Source organism: Bombina bombina, chromosome 2, assembly GCF_027579735.1.
Source record: "Bombina bombina isolate aBomBom1 chromosome 2, aBomBom1.pri, whole genome shotgun sequence".
NCBI lineage: Eukaryota > Metazoa > Chordata > Amphibia > Anura > Bombinatoridae > Bombina > Bombina bombina.
In genome coordinates, this window is record NC_069500.1 from 245,688,641 (window position 1) to 245,706,661 (window position 18,021).

The 18,021-nt window shown below is 39.1% G+C and overlaps 1 protein-coding gene across 1 annotated transcript in view; it reads right to left on the reverse strand.

Moving 5' to 3' along the window:
- Positions 1 to 16,827: 16,827 nt before the first annotated feature.
- The window catches only part of RIOK2 (RIO kinase 2), a 69,629-nt gene continuing 68,435 nt past the window's right edge, over positions 16,828 to 18,021 (reverse strand). The window contains exon 10 of the mRNA XM_053701511.1: positions 16,828 to 18,021. This exon is cut by the window's right edge and continues 862 nt beyond it. The gene's annotated coding sequence lies outside the window, so the exon portion shown is untranslated.

The following is an 18,021-nucleotide window of genomic DNA, read 5'->3' on the forward strand; positions in this document are numbered from 1 at the left end:
TAACCAATATGTTACGTAACTCAGATTTATAAAAGAAAATGGGATTGAATTTGAGCTTTTCATACACTGTAGTGTCCAACAATTGTCTATATGCCTCAGTTATATATGCCTGCCGATCCAGAACGACAACCTTGCCCCCTTTATCAGAATTACGTATAACTAACTCACAATTAGCCTGTAGTTGTTTAATGGCAGAATGTTGTGCTTTAGACAAATTATCTTTATGGGGATTAAGTGCCTTACCAGACAATTTCTTTAATTCTTGTTCAACAGTTTTTTGAAAAACTTCAATGGCACTGGATCGTGCCTGTACAGGATAAAATTTTGATTTTCTCTTAAGCCTGGTGATATCTTGTACATCACCAGATACCTGAACATCAGAGAAATTCAAATTCTCTTTATCTAGTGCCAAGAGATCTAATGCTGAACATTCATCTGAAAAATCAAAACCAAGCTTTCTTTGACCATGTTTTTCCCCCACTTTTATACTTTGACTAGTTGAGCCCAAAAAATGCTTTTTAAGAACAATAGATCTAACAAATCTATTTAAATCAACTATTGTGTAAAATAATTTAAAGTGTGAAGTGGGGGAGAAGCCAAGACCTAAAGATAGTACCTCTATCTGTGTTTTAGTAAGTACTGTGGAAGAAAGATTAATAACATTTTCAGTATCTAAGCATATTTCTGAGATTGAGTGGCCCTCCTCCTCTGTGGGTATCGATGAGACTTCGGTGTTAATGTCTCTGAGTCTTGATGTTGGTCTACCAGACCTTCCTTGGCCCCCTCTGCGTACTTTTTTCTGCGTACATGTGGGCGCTGCCCGTTTTTTGAGTGTGAAAGAGTGGGTATCACAACATCAGTACCCAGGGAAAAAGATCCAATTTCTGCAGTAGACCCTTTTATTGAGCTTGTGGTCTCCGGATCAGAAGAGTCATAGTCATACTCCGTGTCAGTGTCTGCAAACCTTACTTGCTTATTTTCTGCTTTCAAATTTCTGGGATTTCTCCTATACCGTCTCCTAGTATCTGACACGGTCCATTTGTAAACTTTATTAAGCTCATAATCTTGTTTATCTCTAAGTATCTTTTGTTTCTTGAAGTGCCAGAGATCTTTTTTAAAATCAGTAATCACTTTCTTGAGTTTGTTGTCATATTTATTAAATTCAGGGTTTTCACTAAGTGGGTGCAAATATGATTGCAATTTTAACTTTTCAACAGTCAGCTCTTGACGTAATGTCTTTTTAAATTCAATTATGAGATCAATTAATGCCAAAGAACAAATTGTCAAAATATTGTTCCATTTTTCAATGAACATCTGATTTGTGACTTGGAAAGAAGGAAACTTTCTAATACGCAGCCCACGTGGTATACGCTGGGCTTTTTGATACATCTGAAAGCTTTTAATGTCCAGTTCTATTCTGGTATCTCGCTTAAGTGAAGCATCCATCTTAAAAAAACAGATTGTCCAAATTGGTATTAGCCTCCTGTTCCATGATATCAGTATTAAACAAATCCTCGCTGTCACTTATTTCATCAGCAAACTGCTGTAAAACAAATCCCCCTGCTGCCATACCGTATACTACAGTAACAAATGCCTAACACTGTGCAAGTATCAGATACAAAACAGTAACAATCTTCAGGGTGTATCTATGGCTTACAGCACATGCAGTCAATAATAATGCCTTAAAAGTTAGACTAGTGTCCGTGCAGCTTACCCTCAAATGCGGCGAAAAACAAACAGTCAGAAGTTCCAGGGAGCGCTCAGACACAGCACTCGATGCGGCAAAGGTTACCAGGAACCCTGCAGTGGCCTTCACGTAGAGAGTCACACCCCCTCCAATGCGTCGTAATGACGTCACGATTTCACCCGACTGGTGCGAGGACAGGAACGTTCCACCTGCGCTCCAAATTCAAACAGAGATCATGGTAGTCAGCGCACCCAGGTAGGCAAAAGAATACAAAGAAAATTGTATTTGATCCAACTCCTTTATTGTAATGAATCGCATTACAAGTGTATAGGCAACAAAAATAATACGGCTGGCAGCTCAGGTCAGGAAAAAACAAAGTTCAGACGCGTTTCCTAGTGCATTAAGCACATTATCAGCATTAGCTCCTCAGTGACCATAATGTGCACCCATAATTCCAAGTTTTATATGCACAGGTAGACTCCTCCTGGGTAATTGCTTAACCAATTATGTGTAAGCAGCAATGCATGTATAGGAAAAAATTGGGTGCACACTAGGGGGAATTTGAAACATAACACGCAAAGTATGCTACAGACCCAAAAATAAAAATAGCCAAAAATTACTACATGAATATATATACTATTATTGATAATATGCTGAAAATATTTGGGATCTGAGCACCTATACATGCATTGCTGCTTACACATAATTGGTTAAGCAATTACCCAGGAGGAGTCTACCTGTGCATATAAAACTTGGAATTATGGGTGCACATTATGGTCACTGAGGAGCTAATGCTGATAATGTGCTTAATGCACTAGGAAAGGCGTCTGACCTTTGTTTTTTCCTGACCTGAGCTGCCAGCCGTATTATTTTTGTTGCCTATACACTTGTAATGCGATTCATTACAATAAAGGAGTTGGATCAAATACAATTTTCTTTGTATTCTTTTGCCTACCTGGGTGCGCTGACTACCATGATCTCTATATTGGTGGCGCCTCTCTCTTGTCTTGTAGAACTTTGTGCTATCGTTACTATCCTTTTGGGAGTGCTGCCGAACTGTTCCGCTTATCTATTTGAGGAAAGATCCGTCTGATGGAAGACACTTCTCTGGACTTTCATGATTAATATTTGAATATATTACACTAGCTTAACTAAAGATTAATTAAGGATTTGTTTGTCTTACATGTTATATGCGCACCTCATATGGTTTTGTTATAAACCTTAGTACAACTAGCATTCAGCAGCGGTTTTGCACTCGGGACCAGCAGTGCTCTGCAGTTCCTGAGCTGCCCTTCTACTGTGTGTTTAACCGATTTGCTGGGGTTAAACACACAGTAGTATAGTGTTGATAGTAATAAGAGCATGTCATTTTTTAACTATTATTGCCCTTTAACCTTAAATATTTATATTATTTATATTTTACATATATTTTATATTTTTTTTTATATATATTTTATATATCTTTTTTTTTTAATATTTTTTGAGAAATGTTTTATCCATTCTAATCTTATGATTTTAAACACATGTAGAATGTCTAAAATGTAATTTTTTAAAGGCATAAAAAGGCCAAATTGGAATGTGAATGGATGTATTTCAATTTTAAATGGACATATTTTCCAAGCATACTTCCATTAGCATAAGTAAAAGTTATTACGGTTTTTCAGCTTCGTAAACACAAGCTTTGAGGGCCTGTGAACCAGTATTCAAACAGCACACCTTCTCAGAGTCAGCAGTGGCTTGTATGACTAGGGTTGTTAATGGAAGAAAACCGGACATTTCTTCTGCTCACCTTCTCAGAGTCAGCAGTGGCTTGTATGACTAGGGTTGTTAATGGAAGAAAACCGGACATTTCTTCTGCTTTTTTTTTTTGGGATCATCAGTGACAATGAAACAGTGGAAAGTTAACTTCATATTCCATTATCCAATATGCTGAATGGTGTAATGGTAAAGTGTGTGTGTGACAGTGACAGGCAATCAGAGATGACAGGTCAGGTGGTGTGTGGTGCCGGCGTTACAGTAGTCTGACTGTGAGGAACACTTGGCGTGTATGTGTGTCAAAGTGACGTAAGCAACTAAGGAGACCCGCGCACCACACATGCTTTTTGAGTGAGAGGCTGAGGGGAGAAACTCAGTGTGTGTGTCAGTCACTCAGACTTGTCAAAGTTAGTACCAGCCAGCAAAGCAAGTCAGTGGCACTGTGTAATTATCTGGCTCAGCTGGCCTGGCTGAGAGGCAAGCGAGAGAGAGCAAGCTGATGTCTGCCAGTGGGATATGTAAGAAGTCTTCAAGTCAGATTTTGGAAGCAATTCACCTCACCATGATGAGGTATGTGTTTGTAGATGAACGACAACTTAAAAATAAATATTATCCTCAAAATTTATATATATATATATATATATATATATATATATATATACACACACACACAATATCCTCTTTATATATTAATAATGTATCACCTACAAAACAATGAGATCTCTCTCTCTCTCTCTCTCTCTCTCTCTCTATATATATATATATATATATATATATATAGTATATATGTGTGTGTGTGGGTGTGCATATACAGTTGTATGCAAAAGTTTAGGCACCCCTGACAATTTCCATGATTTTTATTTATAAATAATTGGGTGTTTGGATCAGCAATTTAATTTTAATCTATCAAATAACTGAAGGACACAGTAATATTTCAGAAGTAAAATTAGGTTTATTGGATTAACAGAAAATAGCAATATGCATCAAAACAAAATTAGACAGGTGCATAAATGTGGGCACCCCAACAGAAATCTTGCATCAATATTTAGTAGAGCCTCCTTTAGCAGAAATAACAGCCTCTAGACGCTTCCTATAGTCTATAATGAGTGTCTGGATTCTGGATGAAGGTATTTTGGACCATTCCTCCTTGCAAAACATCTCCAGTTCAGTTACTTTTGATGGTTGCCAAGCATGGACAGCCCGCTTCAAATCACCTCACAGATTTTCAATGATATTCAGGTCTGGGGACTGGGATGGCCATTCCAGAACATTGTACTTGTTCCTCTGCATAAATGCCAGAGAAGATTTTGAGCAGTTTTTTGGGTTGTTGTCTTGTTGAAATATCCAGCTCCGGCGTAAGTTCAACTTTGTGACTGATTCCTCATATTGAGTGGAATCTATGTGACCCTCAACTTTAACAAGATTCCCAGTACCGGCACTGGCCACACAGCATGATGGAACATCCACCAAATTTTACTGTGGCTAGCAAGTGTTTGTCTTGGAACGCTGTGTTCTTTTGCCGCCATGCATAACGCCCTTTGTTATGACCAAATTACTCAATCTTTGTTTCATCAGTCCACAGCACCTTCTTCCAAAATGAAGCTGGCTTGTCCAAATGTGCGTTTGAATACCTCAAGCGACTTGGTTTGTGGCGTGTGTGCAGAAAAGGCTTCTTCCGCATCACTCTCCCATATGCTAAATTGTTGAACGATGCACAGTGACACCATCTGCAGCAAGATGATGTTGTAGGTCTTTGGAGGTGGTCTGTGGGCTGTTTTTGACCGTTCTCATCATCCTTTGGCTCTCCAAAATTTTACTTCTGACCTTAACAAGAACTGTGCCTGTGGTCATCCATTTCCTCACATTGGACACTGACAGCTTAAATCTCTGTGACAGCTTTTTGTAGCCTTCCCCTAAACAATAATGTTGAAAAATCTTTGTTTTCAGGTCATTTGAGAGTTGTTTTGAGGCTCCCATGTTGTCACTCTTCAGAGGAGAGTCAAAGAGAACAACAACTTGCAATTGGCCACCTTAAATATCTTTTCTCATGATTGGATGCACCCGTCTATGAAGTTCAAGGCTTAATGGACTCACCAAACCAATTGTGTGTTCCAATTAATCAGTGCTAGGCAGTTACAGGTAATCAAATCAACAAAATGACAAGGGTGCCCAAATTTATATAACTGTCAAATTTTGTTTTTGATGCATATTGCACATTTTCTGTTAATCCAATAAACCTCATTTCACTACTGAAATATTACTGTCCTTCAGTTATTTGATAGATCAAAATGAAATTGCTGATCCAAACACCCAATTATTTATAAATAAAAATCATGGAAATTATCAGGGGTGCCTAAACTTTTGCGTGTGTGTGTATGTATATGTGTGTGTATATATATATATATATATATATATATATATATATATATATATGTGTGTGTGTGTGTGTGTGTATATATATATATATATATATATATATATATATATATAATGTGTGTGTGTAGTATATATGTATGTGTATATATACATACATACATAAACCGTATCTCACCCCTCACATTTTATTATATCTTTTCATGTGGCAACACTGAAGAAATTACACTTTGCTACAATGTAAAGTGGTGAGTGTACAGCCTGTATAACAGTGTAAATTTGCTGTCCTCTCTAACTAAACACACAGCCATTAATGTCTAAACCATTGGCAACAAAGTGAGTACACCCCTAAGTGGAAATGTCCAAATTGGGCCCAAAGTGTCAAGATTTTGTTTGGCCACCATTATTTTCCAGCACTGCCTTAACCCTCTTGGGTATGGAGTTTACCAGAGCTTCACAGGTTGCCAATGGAGTCCTCTTCCTCTCCTCCATGACGACATCACGGAGCTGATGGATATCCTCATCCCCCACCTTCCGTTTGAGGATGCCCCACAGATGCTCAATAAGGTATAGGTCTGGAGACATGCTTAGTCAGTCCATCACCTTTACCCTCAGCTTTGTTAGCAAGGCATTGGTCATCTTGGAGGTGTGTTTGTGTTCTTTATGTTGGAATATGGCCCAGTCTCTGAAGGGAGGGGATCATGCTCTGCTTTATTATGTCACAGCACATGTTGGCATTTATGGTTCCCTCAATGAACTGTAGCTCCCCAGTGCCGGCTGTACTCATGCAGGGCCAGACCATGACACTCCCACCACCATGCTTGACTGTAGGCAAGAAACACTTGTCTTTGTACTCCTCACCTGGTTGCTGCCACACACGCTTGACACCATCTGAATCAAAACCAGAAAATACAAAACAAAAAGGCCTACTCCTGTTAGGGAAACTACTGTTAGTCAGTCTCCTAACTACTATTACTGGTCCAGCTACTCTGGCCCCAGTGAAAAACAAACAAGCATTCACAGCTTTTACAAAACAAAATCGTTTTCTCACCAGACCTTTAACTTCCATGCAGTCAGGTCCTTTACCCTTTACAAATCTCAACATACACCATCCCAGTGCAGCCTGATACTGAGACCCCTACCTGCTTTCTTAGAGCCATGATATAGCCCTGGGCCTAATTAACAAGGAACAGGTGTAGTAGCTAACAGAAAAGCATTAACCACTTAACAACCAGGATAGATTGTTCTTTGTAACCTCTGACTGATATACACATGGTCCTGTTTCAGAGTTTTACCTCCGTTGGTCTGTTTGAAAACGGAGGTAAAACTCAGAAACGTTACATGTTATAAGGAATAAAAAGCTGTTTTCCTTGTTAAACCCGGTGAGTGCCTTCCTTTTTGCAAGTACATTGGATCTTCAAAGTATGTTTGATCGTTTGATGTGCACCCCGGTGGTTCAAAGGTTACCGTGAGTACTAGGCCATGCCATAGAAATTATAAATATATATATGTATAATAAAACACAAAAATGGAAAGCACTCACTGAGTCTTCAAAGATAAAACATAAATTATGCTTACCAGATAATTTAATTTCCTTCTGGATAAGGAGAGTCCACGGCTTCATCCCTTATTGTTGGGAAATACTGAACCTGGCCACCAGGAGGAGGCAAAAACACCCCAGCCAAAGGCTTAAATACCTCTCCCACATACCCTATTCCCCAGTCATTCTGCCGAGGGAACAAAGAGCAGTAGGAGAAATATCAGGGTATAAAAGGTGCCAGAAGAAAAATATAATTTAGGGGGGCGCCCATCGGAGAACATGGATGGGGGCCGTGGACTCTCCTTATACAGAAGGAAATGAAATGATCTGGTAAGCATGATTTATGTTTTCCTTCTTAATATAAGGAGAGTCCGCGGCTTCATTCCTTGCTGTTGGGAAACTTATACCCAAGTTCTAGAGGACACTGAATGATAACGGGAGGGATACAAAGAGATGCGGACCCTAATCTGAGGGCACCACAGTCTGCAAAACCTCTCTCCCGAAGGCTGCTTCAGCTGAAGCAAAAACATCAAACTTGTAAAATTTAGAAAAAGTATGTAAGGAGGACCAGGTAGCCGCCTTATAAATCTGTTCCATAGAGGCCTCGTTCTTAAAGGCCCAAGAGGAAGCCACTGCTCTAGTAGAATGAGCCGTAATTCTCTGAGGAGGTTTATGTCCCGCTGTCTCATAAGCCAAGCCGATAACACTCCTTAACCAAAAAGATAAAGAAGTCGAAGAGACCTTCTGACCCTTACACTTCCCAGAATAGGCAACAAACAAGGAAGAAGTTTGTCTAAAATCCTTAGTAGCCTGAAGATAAAACTTTAAGGCACGAACCACGTCCAAATTATGAAACAAACGTTCCTTCGAAGAAGAAGGATAAGGAACCAAAGAAGGAACCACAATTTCTTGACCGATGTTGCGGTCTGACACGACCTTAGGGAGAAACCCTAACTTAGTACGTAGGAGAGCCTTATCAGAGTAGAACACCAGATAAGGAGGCTCACATTGCAAAGCGGCAATCTCAGAAACTCTGCGCGCAGCAGCAATAGCCAGTACTAAACGAACCTTCCAGGACAACAACTTAATGTCAAATTTCATGCATAAGCTCAAATGGAGCCCATTGCAAAACCATAAGAACCAGATTCAGACTCCAAGGAGGAGCCGAAGATCTGAACACAGGTCTGATCCTAACCGGAGCCTTAACAAAAGACTGAACATATGGAATTTCAGAGAGCCTCATGTGCAGTAAAATAGACAAGACTGAAATCTGTCCCGTCAGGGAACTGCCGGAAAGACCCTTCTCTAGTCCGTCCTGGAGAAACAATAGAATCTTGGCAACCTTAAACTTATGCCAGGGGAATCCACACTCTCCACACCTTATGATAGAGGCAACGAGTAAACATCTTACGAGCTTGAATGAGAGTATCAATAACCCTCTCAGAAAACCCTCTCTTGGCAAGGACTAAGCATTCAATGTCCATACAATCAGCCTCAGGGAATCTAGATTTTGATGAACAAAAGGACGTTGTTCCAGCAGATCCCTGCGACAAGGTAACCTCCATGGAGAAGACGACATCCTCACTAGATCTGCGAATCACATCTTTCGTGGCCACGATGGAGCAATCAGTATTACTGATGCCTGCTCCTGCTTGATGCGGGCCACTACACAAGGAAGGAGTGGTAACAACAGATAAAGGTAGATTAGACTGAACCTCCCAGGCACTGCAAATGCATCTATTATCTCTGCCTGAGGATCCCTGGACCTCGACCCATATCTAGGTAGCTTGGTATTGAGACGAGACGCCAAGAGATCTATCTCTGGCATCCCCCACATTTTGCATATCTCCGCAAACACTTCGGGATGGAGAGACCATTCCCCCGGATGAAAGGATTGTCTGCTGAGAAAGTCCACTTCCTAGTTGTCCACACCCAGAATGTGGATAGCTGACAGCGAGATACTTCCCTCAGTGCTAGGGAGCTTCTCATTCCCCCCTGATGTTTGATGTAAGCCACCGACGTTATATTGTCTGATTGTAATCTGATAAACCGGGATGAACCCAGAAGAGGCCAAGCCTTCAGAGAATTGTAGATTTCCTTCTGAGACCACAGGCCCTGTGCCTTCTTGACACCCCAAGCAGCTCCCCATCCAGATAGACTTGCGTCCGTAGTCACAATCTCCCAGGATGGTCTTAGATAGGATGTCCCTCAGAATAGATGATCTGGACAGAGCCACCAAGAGAGCAATTCTCTCAACTGGCTGTCCAGGGCAATCTGTTGAGACAGATCCGAATGATCGCCATTCCACTGCCTCAGCATCCACAGCTGTAATGGTATGAGATAGAACCTGGCAAAGGGAATTATGTCCATGCTGGACACCATGAGACCAATTACCTCCATACACTGAGCCACAGATTGCCTTAAGGAGGTCAGGAGGGCAAGACATGCTGAAGCTAGCTTGCAATGTCTCTGGTCTGTTAGAAATATCCTCATGTATATCAAGTCTATTATAGTACCCAGGAATTCTACCCTGGTGTTTGTAATAAGAGAAATCTTTTCTAAGTTAATCTTCTATCCATGAGATTGAAAGAGAGAAGAGATACCGAATGGTTCTCCGCTAGACGAAAAGATGGTGCTTGAACCAGAATGTCGTCCAAGTAGGGAACTACTGCTATACCTTGGATTCTGGCGACGGCCAGGAGAGACCAAGAATCTTTACAAAGGTTCTAGGGAACAGTAGCTAGACCAAATGGAAGTGCAATGAACTGGAAGTGCTGATCCAGGAACACTGGAAGTGGTCCCTGTGGATTGGAACATGAAGGTAGGCATCCTTCAGATTTATAGTGGTCATGAACTGTCCTTCCTGAACTAGAGGAAGGATGGACATTAAAACATAAGCAGAGGAATCAAACTGAAACAGCTGCCTGAAGAACTTTTCTACAAAAACTGCTTCCGAAGAGGCAAATACATAAAAACGGTAGAATTTAGTAAATGTATGCAAAGAAGACCAAGTTGCTGCTTTGCAAATCTGATCAACTGAAGCTTCATTCTTAAAAGCCCACGAAGTGGAGACTGATCAAGTAGAATGAGCTGTGATTCTCTGAAGCGGGGCCTGACCCGACTCTAAATAAGCCTGATGAATCAAAAGTTCTAACCAGGATGCCAAGGAAATGGCAGAAGCTTTCTGACCTTTCCTAGGACCAGAAAATACAACAAATAGACTAAAAGTCTTCCTGAAATCTTTAGTAGCTTCAAAATAATATTTCAAAGCTCTTACAACATCCAGAGAATGTAAGGACCTCTCCAATAATTCTTAGGATTAGGACACAGAGGGAACAACAATTTCCCTATTAATGTTGTTAGAATTCACAACTTTAGGTAAAAATTTAAATGAAGTCTGCATAACTGCCTTATCCTGATGGAAAATCAGAAAAGGAGACTCACAAGAAAGAGCAGATAATTCGGAAACTCTTCTAGCAGAAGAGATAGCCAAAAGGAACAACACTTTCCAAGAAAGTAGTTTAATATCCAAAGAATGCATAGGCTCAAAAGGAGGAGCCTGTAAAGCCTTCAAAATCTAATTAAGACTCCAAGGAGGAGAGATTGATTTAATGACAGGCTTGATACGGACCAAAGCCTGCACAAAACAGTGAATATCAGGAAGCTTAGCAATCTTTCTGTGAAATAAAACAGAAAGAGCAGAGATTTGTCCCTTCAAGGAACTTGCAGACAAACCTTTATCCAAACCATCCTGAAGGAACTGTAAAATTCTAGTAAATCTAAAAGAATGCCAGGTGAATTTATGAGAAGAAAACCATGAAATACAAGTCTTCCAAACTTGATAATAAATCTTCATAGAAACAGATTTACGAGCCTGTAACATAGTATTAATCACTGAGTCAGAGAAACCTCTATGACTAAGCACTAAGAGTTCAATTTCCATACCTTCAAATTTAACGATTTGAGATCCTGATGGAAAAACGGTCCTTGAGACAGGTCTGGTCTTAAAGGAAGTGGCCAAGGTTGGCAACTGGACATCCGGACAAGATCTGCATACCAGAACCTGTGAGGCCATGCTGGTGCTACCAGAAACACAAACGATTGTTCCATGATGATCTTGGAGATCACTCAAGGAAGAACTAGAGGCCGGAAGATATAAGCAGGTTGGTAAAACCAAGGAACTGTCAAAACATCCACCGACTCCGCCTGAGGATCCCTGGACCTGGATAAGTACCTGGGAAGTTTTTTGTTTAGATGGGAAGCCATCAGATCTATTTCTGGAAGACCCCACATCTGAACAATCTGAAAAAAAACCCACATCTGGATGGAGAGACCACTCCCCCGGATGTAAAGTCTGACGGCTGAGATAATCCGTTTCCCAATTGTCTACACCTGGGATATGTACCGCAGAAATTAGACAAGAGCTGGATTCCGCCCAAGAAAGTATCCGAGATACGTCTTTCATAGCTAGGGGACTGAGAGTCCCACCCTGATGATTGACATATGCCACAGTTATGATATTGTCTGAAAACAAATGAATGGTTCTCTCTTCAACAGAGGCCAAACCTGTAGAGCCCTGAAAATAGCACAGAGTTCTAAAATATTGATTGGTAACCTCGCCTCTTGAGGTTTCCAAACCCCTTGTGCTGTCAGAGATCCCCAGACAGCTCCCCAACTTGAAAGACTTGCATCTGTTGTGAACAAAAGACTGAAGGTTCCGACAAGCTGAAACCAATTTTATTTGTCTCTTGTCTGTTAGAGACAGAGTCATGGACACTGAATCTATCTGGAAACCTTAAAAGGTGAACCTTGTCTGAGGAATCGAAGAACTTTTTGGTAAATTGATCCTCCAACCATGTCTTTGAAGAAACAACACTAGTTGATTCGTGAGAGATTTGGCAGAATGTAAAGACTGAGCTAGTACCAAGATATCGTCCAAATAAGGAAACACTGCAATACCCTGTTCTCTGATTACAGAGAGTAGGGCCCTGAGAACCTTTGAAAAAACTATAGGAGCTGTCGCTAGGCCAAATGGAAGAGCAACATATTGGTAATGCTTGTCAAGAAAAGAGAATCTCAGAAACAGATAGTGATCTGGATGAATCGGAATATGAAGATATGCATCCTGTAAGTCTATCATAGACATATAATGACCTTGCTGAACAAAAGGCAGAATAGTCCTTATAGTCACCATTTTGAAAGTTGGCACTCTTACAAAATGATAGAAAATTCATTCAGGCCAGTTCTGGATCTGAAAATTTTAACTTTCTTTGGGACAATGAATAGATTTTAATAAAATCCCAGACCCTGTTCCTGAAATGGAACTGGTATGATTACCCCTAAAAGCTCTAGATCTGAAACATTTCAGAAAAGCCTGAACCTTCACTGGATTTGCTGGAACGCGTGAGAGAAAAAATCTTCTCACAGGAGGTCTTACTCTGAATCCTATTCGATACCATTGAGAGACAATACTATAAATCCAATGATTTTGGACAGAATCTGCCTATGTTTTGGAAAATTTTTAATCTGCCCCCCCCCCCCACCAGCTGAGCTGGAATGAGGACCACACCATCATGCAAACTTGGGGGCTGGCTTTGGTTTCTTAAAAGGCTTGGATTTATTCCAACTTGAAGGTTTCCAACGGGAACCAGATTATTTGGGGGAAGGATTTGGTTTCTGTTCCTTATTCTGTTGAAAAGAACGAAAATGATTAGAAGCTTTAGATTTTACCCTTAGATCTTTTATCCTGAGGTAAAAAAAAATCCCTTCCCCCCCAGTGACAGTTGAAATAATTGAATCCAACTGAGAACCAAATAAATTGTTACCTTGGAAAGAGATAGTAATCTAGACTTAGATACCATGTCAGCATTTCAATACTTGAGCCACAAAGACAGATTTAAAATCAATTTTGATGATATAAAATATAGCATCACAGATAAAAAATGATTAGCATGTGCCAGGGTTTTTTCCCTGTTGTTTGCCATGTGCTGCTGGCAGCCATTTTACTCACCTCTCTTCCTGACTATGGTGCATTGTGGGGGATGCTGCTCATTTCCTACACTTCCTTTTATGGTCAGACTGGTGTGCATCATCCATGTAAGACAGGATGCAGTCTCAGAATTGTGATGTCATCACTTATTATTTAAAGGGCCTCTGTTCAGTATGCTTTGCCTTTGCGTTGTCTCAGACCTGTTTGTGAGAGTTCCTGACGTCCTTCCTGGTTCCTGATCCCTGGCTTGTTCCTGACTCTGCTGTTTTCCTTGTTCCCGATTCCGGCTTGTCTGACTATTTGCTTTGGCTCCTGACTCGGCTCGTCTGACTACCAGCTCTGGTTTTGACTCCTGGCTTGTTATTTGACTTGTGGACTTTTTATTATATTTTGCTATGAATAAAAGGTGTGATTATTTTTGCAATTCTCGTCTCAGTCTGATTCCTAGCACAATGACAGCATGTTGAAGCAAGCGAACAATGCTAGACAAATCAGGATCTGTTTCTTGTTGCGCAAAGCTTTCCAACCAGAAAGTTGATGCAGCTGCAACATCAGCCATAGAAATGGCAGGCCTGAGAAGATAGCCAGAATATAAATAAATTTTCATTAGATAAGATTCAAGTTTTATATCTAAAGGATCCTTAAAGGGACAGTATACACTAATTTTCATCTAACTGCATGTAATAGACACTACTATAAAGAATAAGATGCACAGATACTGATATAAAAATCCAGTATAAAATGGTTTAAAAACATACTTAGAAGCTTTCAGTTTAGCTCTGTTGAAAAGGCAGTTGGAAAGCCCACTGCAAGTGGGAAATAAGACACTCCCCCCTCCCCCTGCATATGAAAAGACCCTTTACACAAACAGGAGCAAGCTGGAGAAGGTAGCTGACGGTATTCAAATAAAACTTTGGGGCTTGGTTAGGAGTCTGAAAATCAGAGCAATGTTATTTAAAAATAAGCAAAATTATAATTTTTTTTTAAAAAAAAAACTTTATGGGCTTTATAAATAGATCATCTACAAAACATTTATGCAAAGAAAAAATGAGTGTATAATGGCCCTTTAAAGGAAGTACTATCTTCCATAGGGATAATAGTACGTTTGGCAAGAGTAGAAATAGCCCCATCAACTTTGGGGATTTTTTCCCAAAACTCCAATCTGACTGCTGGCAGAGGATACAACTTTTTTTAAACCTAGAAGAAGGAATAAAAGAAGTACCAGGCCTATTCCATTCCTTTGAAATAATATCAGAAATAGCATCAGGAACCGGAAAAAACCTCTGGAGTAACCACAGGAGGTTTCTAAACAGAATTTAAATGTTAATAGTTTTAGTATCAAGAGGACTAGTTTCCTCAATATCCAAAGTAATCAACACCTCTTACGAATATACTCCATCTTAAAGAGATAAGTAGATTTGTCAGTGTCAATATCTGAGGTAGGATCTGCTGAATCAGATAGATCCTCATCAGAGGAGGATAATTCAGTATATTGTCGGTCATTTGAAATTTCATCAACTTTATGAGAAGTTTTAAAAGACCTTTTATGTTTATTAGAAGGCGGACTAGCGGACAAAGCCTTCTGAATCGCATCAGCAAAAAAATCTTTTATATTCACAGGGATATCATGTACATTAGATGTTGAAGGAACAACAGGCATTGTACCAGTACTGATGGATACATGTAAAAGCTTATCTTAACAACTATTACATACTACAGCTGGAGATATAATCTCTGCTAACTTACAACAGATACACTTATCTTTGGTAGAACTGTTATCAGGCAGCAGGGATCCAACAGTGGTTTCTGAGACAGGATCAGATTGAGACATCTTGCAAATGTAACAGAAAAAACAACGTATAAAGCAAAATGATCAATTTCCTTATATGGCAGTTTCAGGAATGGGAAAAAAATGCAAACAGCATAGCCCTCTGAGCAAGAGGCATATCGGAAGTGGGGTTTAAATAATTACATTATTTGGTGCCAAGTATGACGCGCAAAATTAAATTTTTTTGGAGCTAATAACATCCGGAAATGACGCAACTCGCGTCATGGCAGACGTAACCTTCTGCAAGGAGACCTGGCGTCAACTAAGACTCTGGAAATTACGAATTTGCATCACCGAGCGTACCTTCACGCCAAAAAAAATTCTCGTGCCAAGAATGACGCAATAAATATCAGCATTTTGCGGCCTCGCAAGCCTAATTTTGCACAGTCAATTTTGAAGAAAAGACTATACCCCAGGTAAGAAAAATTAACTTCCTAAAATAAGTTTTCCCAATTTTGAAACTGAAAGTCTGCAAAAGGAAATATACATAAACCTGACTCATGGCAAATATAAGTACAATACATATATTTAGAACTTTACATTAATACATAAAGTGCCAAACCATAGCTGAGAGTGTCTTAAGTAATGAAAACATACTTACCGAAAGACACCCATCCACATATAGCAGATAACCAAACCAGTACTGAAACAGTTATCAGTAGAGGTAATGGAATATGAGAGTCTATCGTCGATCTGAAAAGGGAGGTAGGAGATGAATCTCTACGACCGATAACAGAGAACCTATGAAAAGATTTCCCACGAGGAAAACCATAGAATTCAATAGGTGATACTCCCTTCACATCCCTCTGACATTCACTGTACTCTGAGAGGAATCGGACTTCAAAATGCTGAGAAGCACATATCACAGAAGAAAATCAAGCACAAACTTACTTCACTACCTCCATAGGGAGGCAAAGTTTGTAAAACTGAACTGTGGGTGTGGTGATGGGTGTATTTATAGGCATTTTGAGGTTTGGGAAACTTTGCCCCTCCTGGTAGGATTGTATATCCCATACTTCACTAGCTCATGGACTCTTGCCAATTACATGAAAGAAATTAAGATAATGTGTGCGACTTTTTTTCTGCCACAAGACCCTACTGTGCTTTAAACCCTGTGTACCCCAAGTAAACAACTTGCCACCATGAAACCTTAACAAGCCGGGGTTTGAGGATGTCATATTGGTTGGGATGGCTGCACCACATCTTAGCTTCTAAACTAGTCCTCCAAGGATTGGTTTGATAAGCACTGAGCTAAATAATATGGTTAGCTTTTTCTCAACAGAACTGCTGTTTATATGAAACACCACAAATCATTTATTTTTGAATTATAGAAAGAATATATAACCACAAAGCAACAAAATGTCCAAAGCCACAATACATATATGTAATATATATGTAAATATTTTAATAAACCTGAATGCTTTCAGAAGACTATTTAGGGAATAGCGGTATTCTGTTAATTGAAAACTAATGAAAACAGACCATATGTTTTGTAATAAACTAAAAACAGACAACCTTTGTAAACTCCAAATTGCATTCATATCAGGAAGTGCTGACTTGCTGTTAAATAAGGACTGCAAAATTAACATCTGTATTCCACAATTGACTTTTTCATGGCAATTCTCTGATAGACAAATACAAAAATCTATGTCAAATAAGGTACCGAAAAATAGATTTTAATGAACCAATATTGCAAAAATGCAGGAAATCAATTTACCACCACAAACCAATGAATTGTACCAGATTTACCAACCTTCGGGAGGATGGAGAAGTACCATTTTGAAACTTGTATATTTAAGCCACATAAAGCATGATTTAAATTCATATTTATAAATTAGTTTTACTTCAATGAGTTTTGTTTCTTATTATTTTGTCAATAACATTGAGAAGTCAAGGATCTGAGGATTATGGTATATCTCACAGACACATTGGGAGAAGACTTGTAGGAAAAAAATTCCCTACCAACAAAAACAAGACTAATTAAAACATTTTAGTGATCATTATTAAAGATTCAGATCACATAAATCACCTAATAGGTTTTACATATTTATAGTAGGGAATACTTTTTTTTTTATGCCAATATTGTATAATTCAGCTAAAGAATGAAATCTATAATTCCTGGGGTTCAAACATGATTACACAGCATACCAAAATAAATTGTGGGTATTATTTGCCTTTGTATGTGTTTTTTACATGAGTGGGATAGGGAGTTTAAAAAAAATAAAAAATATTAAATGTTTCAGTGCTTTTGCTGTGCATGAATCATATGTACATATGCAATCATCCAACTGTCTAGGAGCCGTTATGTATTAGTGGATATTTAAATAAATTTAATAGCAATGAAATGTATAGCCCTAAGGAATCTGGCGGCGCTATACAAATAAAGGATAATAATATATGGTGTATAATCAGGTACACTGAACATATGTTCTGTACACAGCAAAAGCTATTACTGACACAGTCACAATACACGTATTGCGAAAATAATTACATAAAAAAAATTAAATTCACTTTCAGTTGTGGCTTGTATGTTCCTTTGCTGATAATTTTACACTGCAAAGTTTTTTTATACATAAAACATTATTAGTAACTTGCTTAAAGGGCCATGAAGGAGCACTATTTAAAATATTTTCTATGTAACAAATAAAAACTGTTTAAATAAAATGAAAGGAGCAGGAATCGCATATTTGTGCACAACTGAAGGGAGAGATAGCTCATTGGCTGATAACAATAACTTCCACAATTATTGGTGAACCATGACAAACATGCATCTTTGTTTTATATGCAATAAAGAAAAATTAATTTCACTTTAACTCGACATGACAATTACATGTTTAAAATCGCATAAG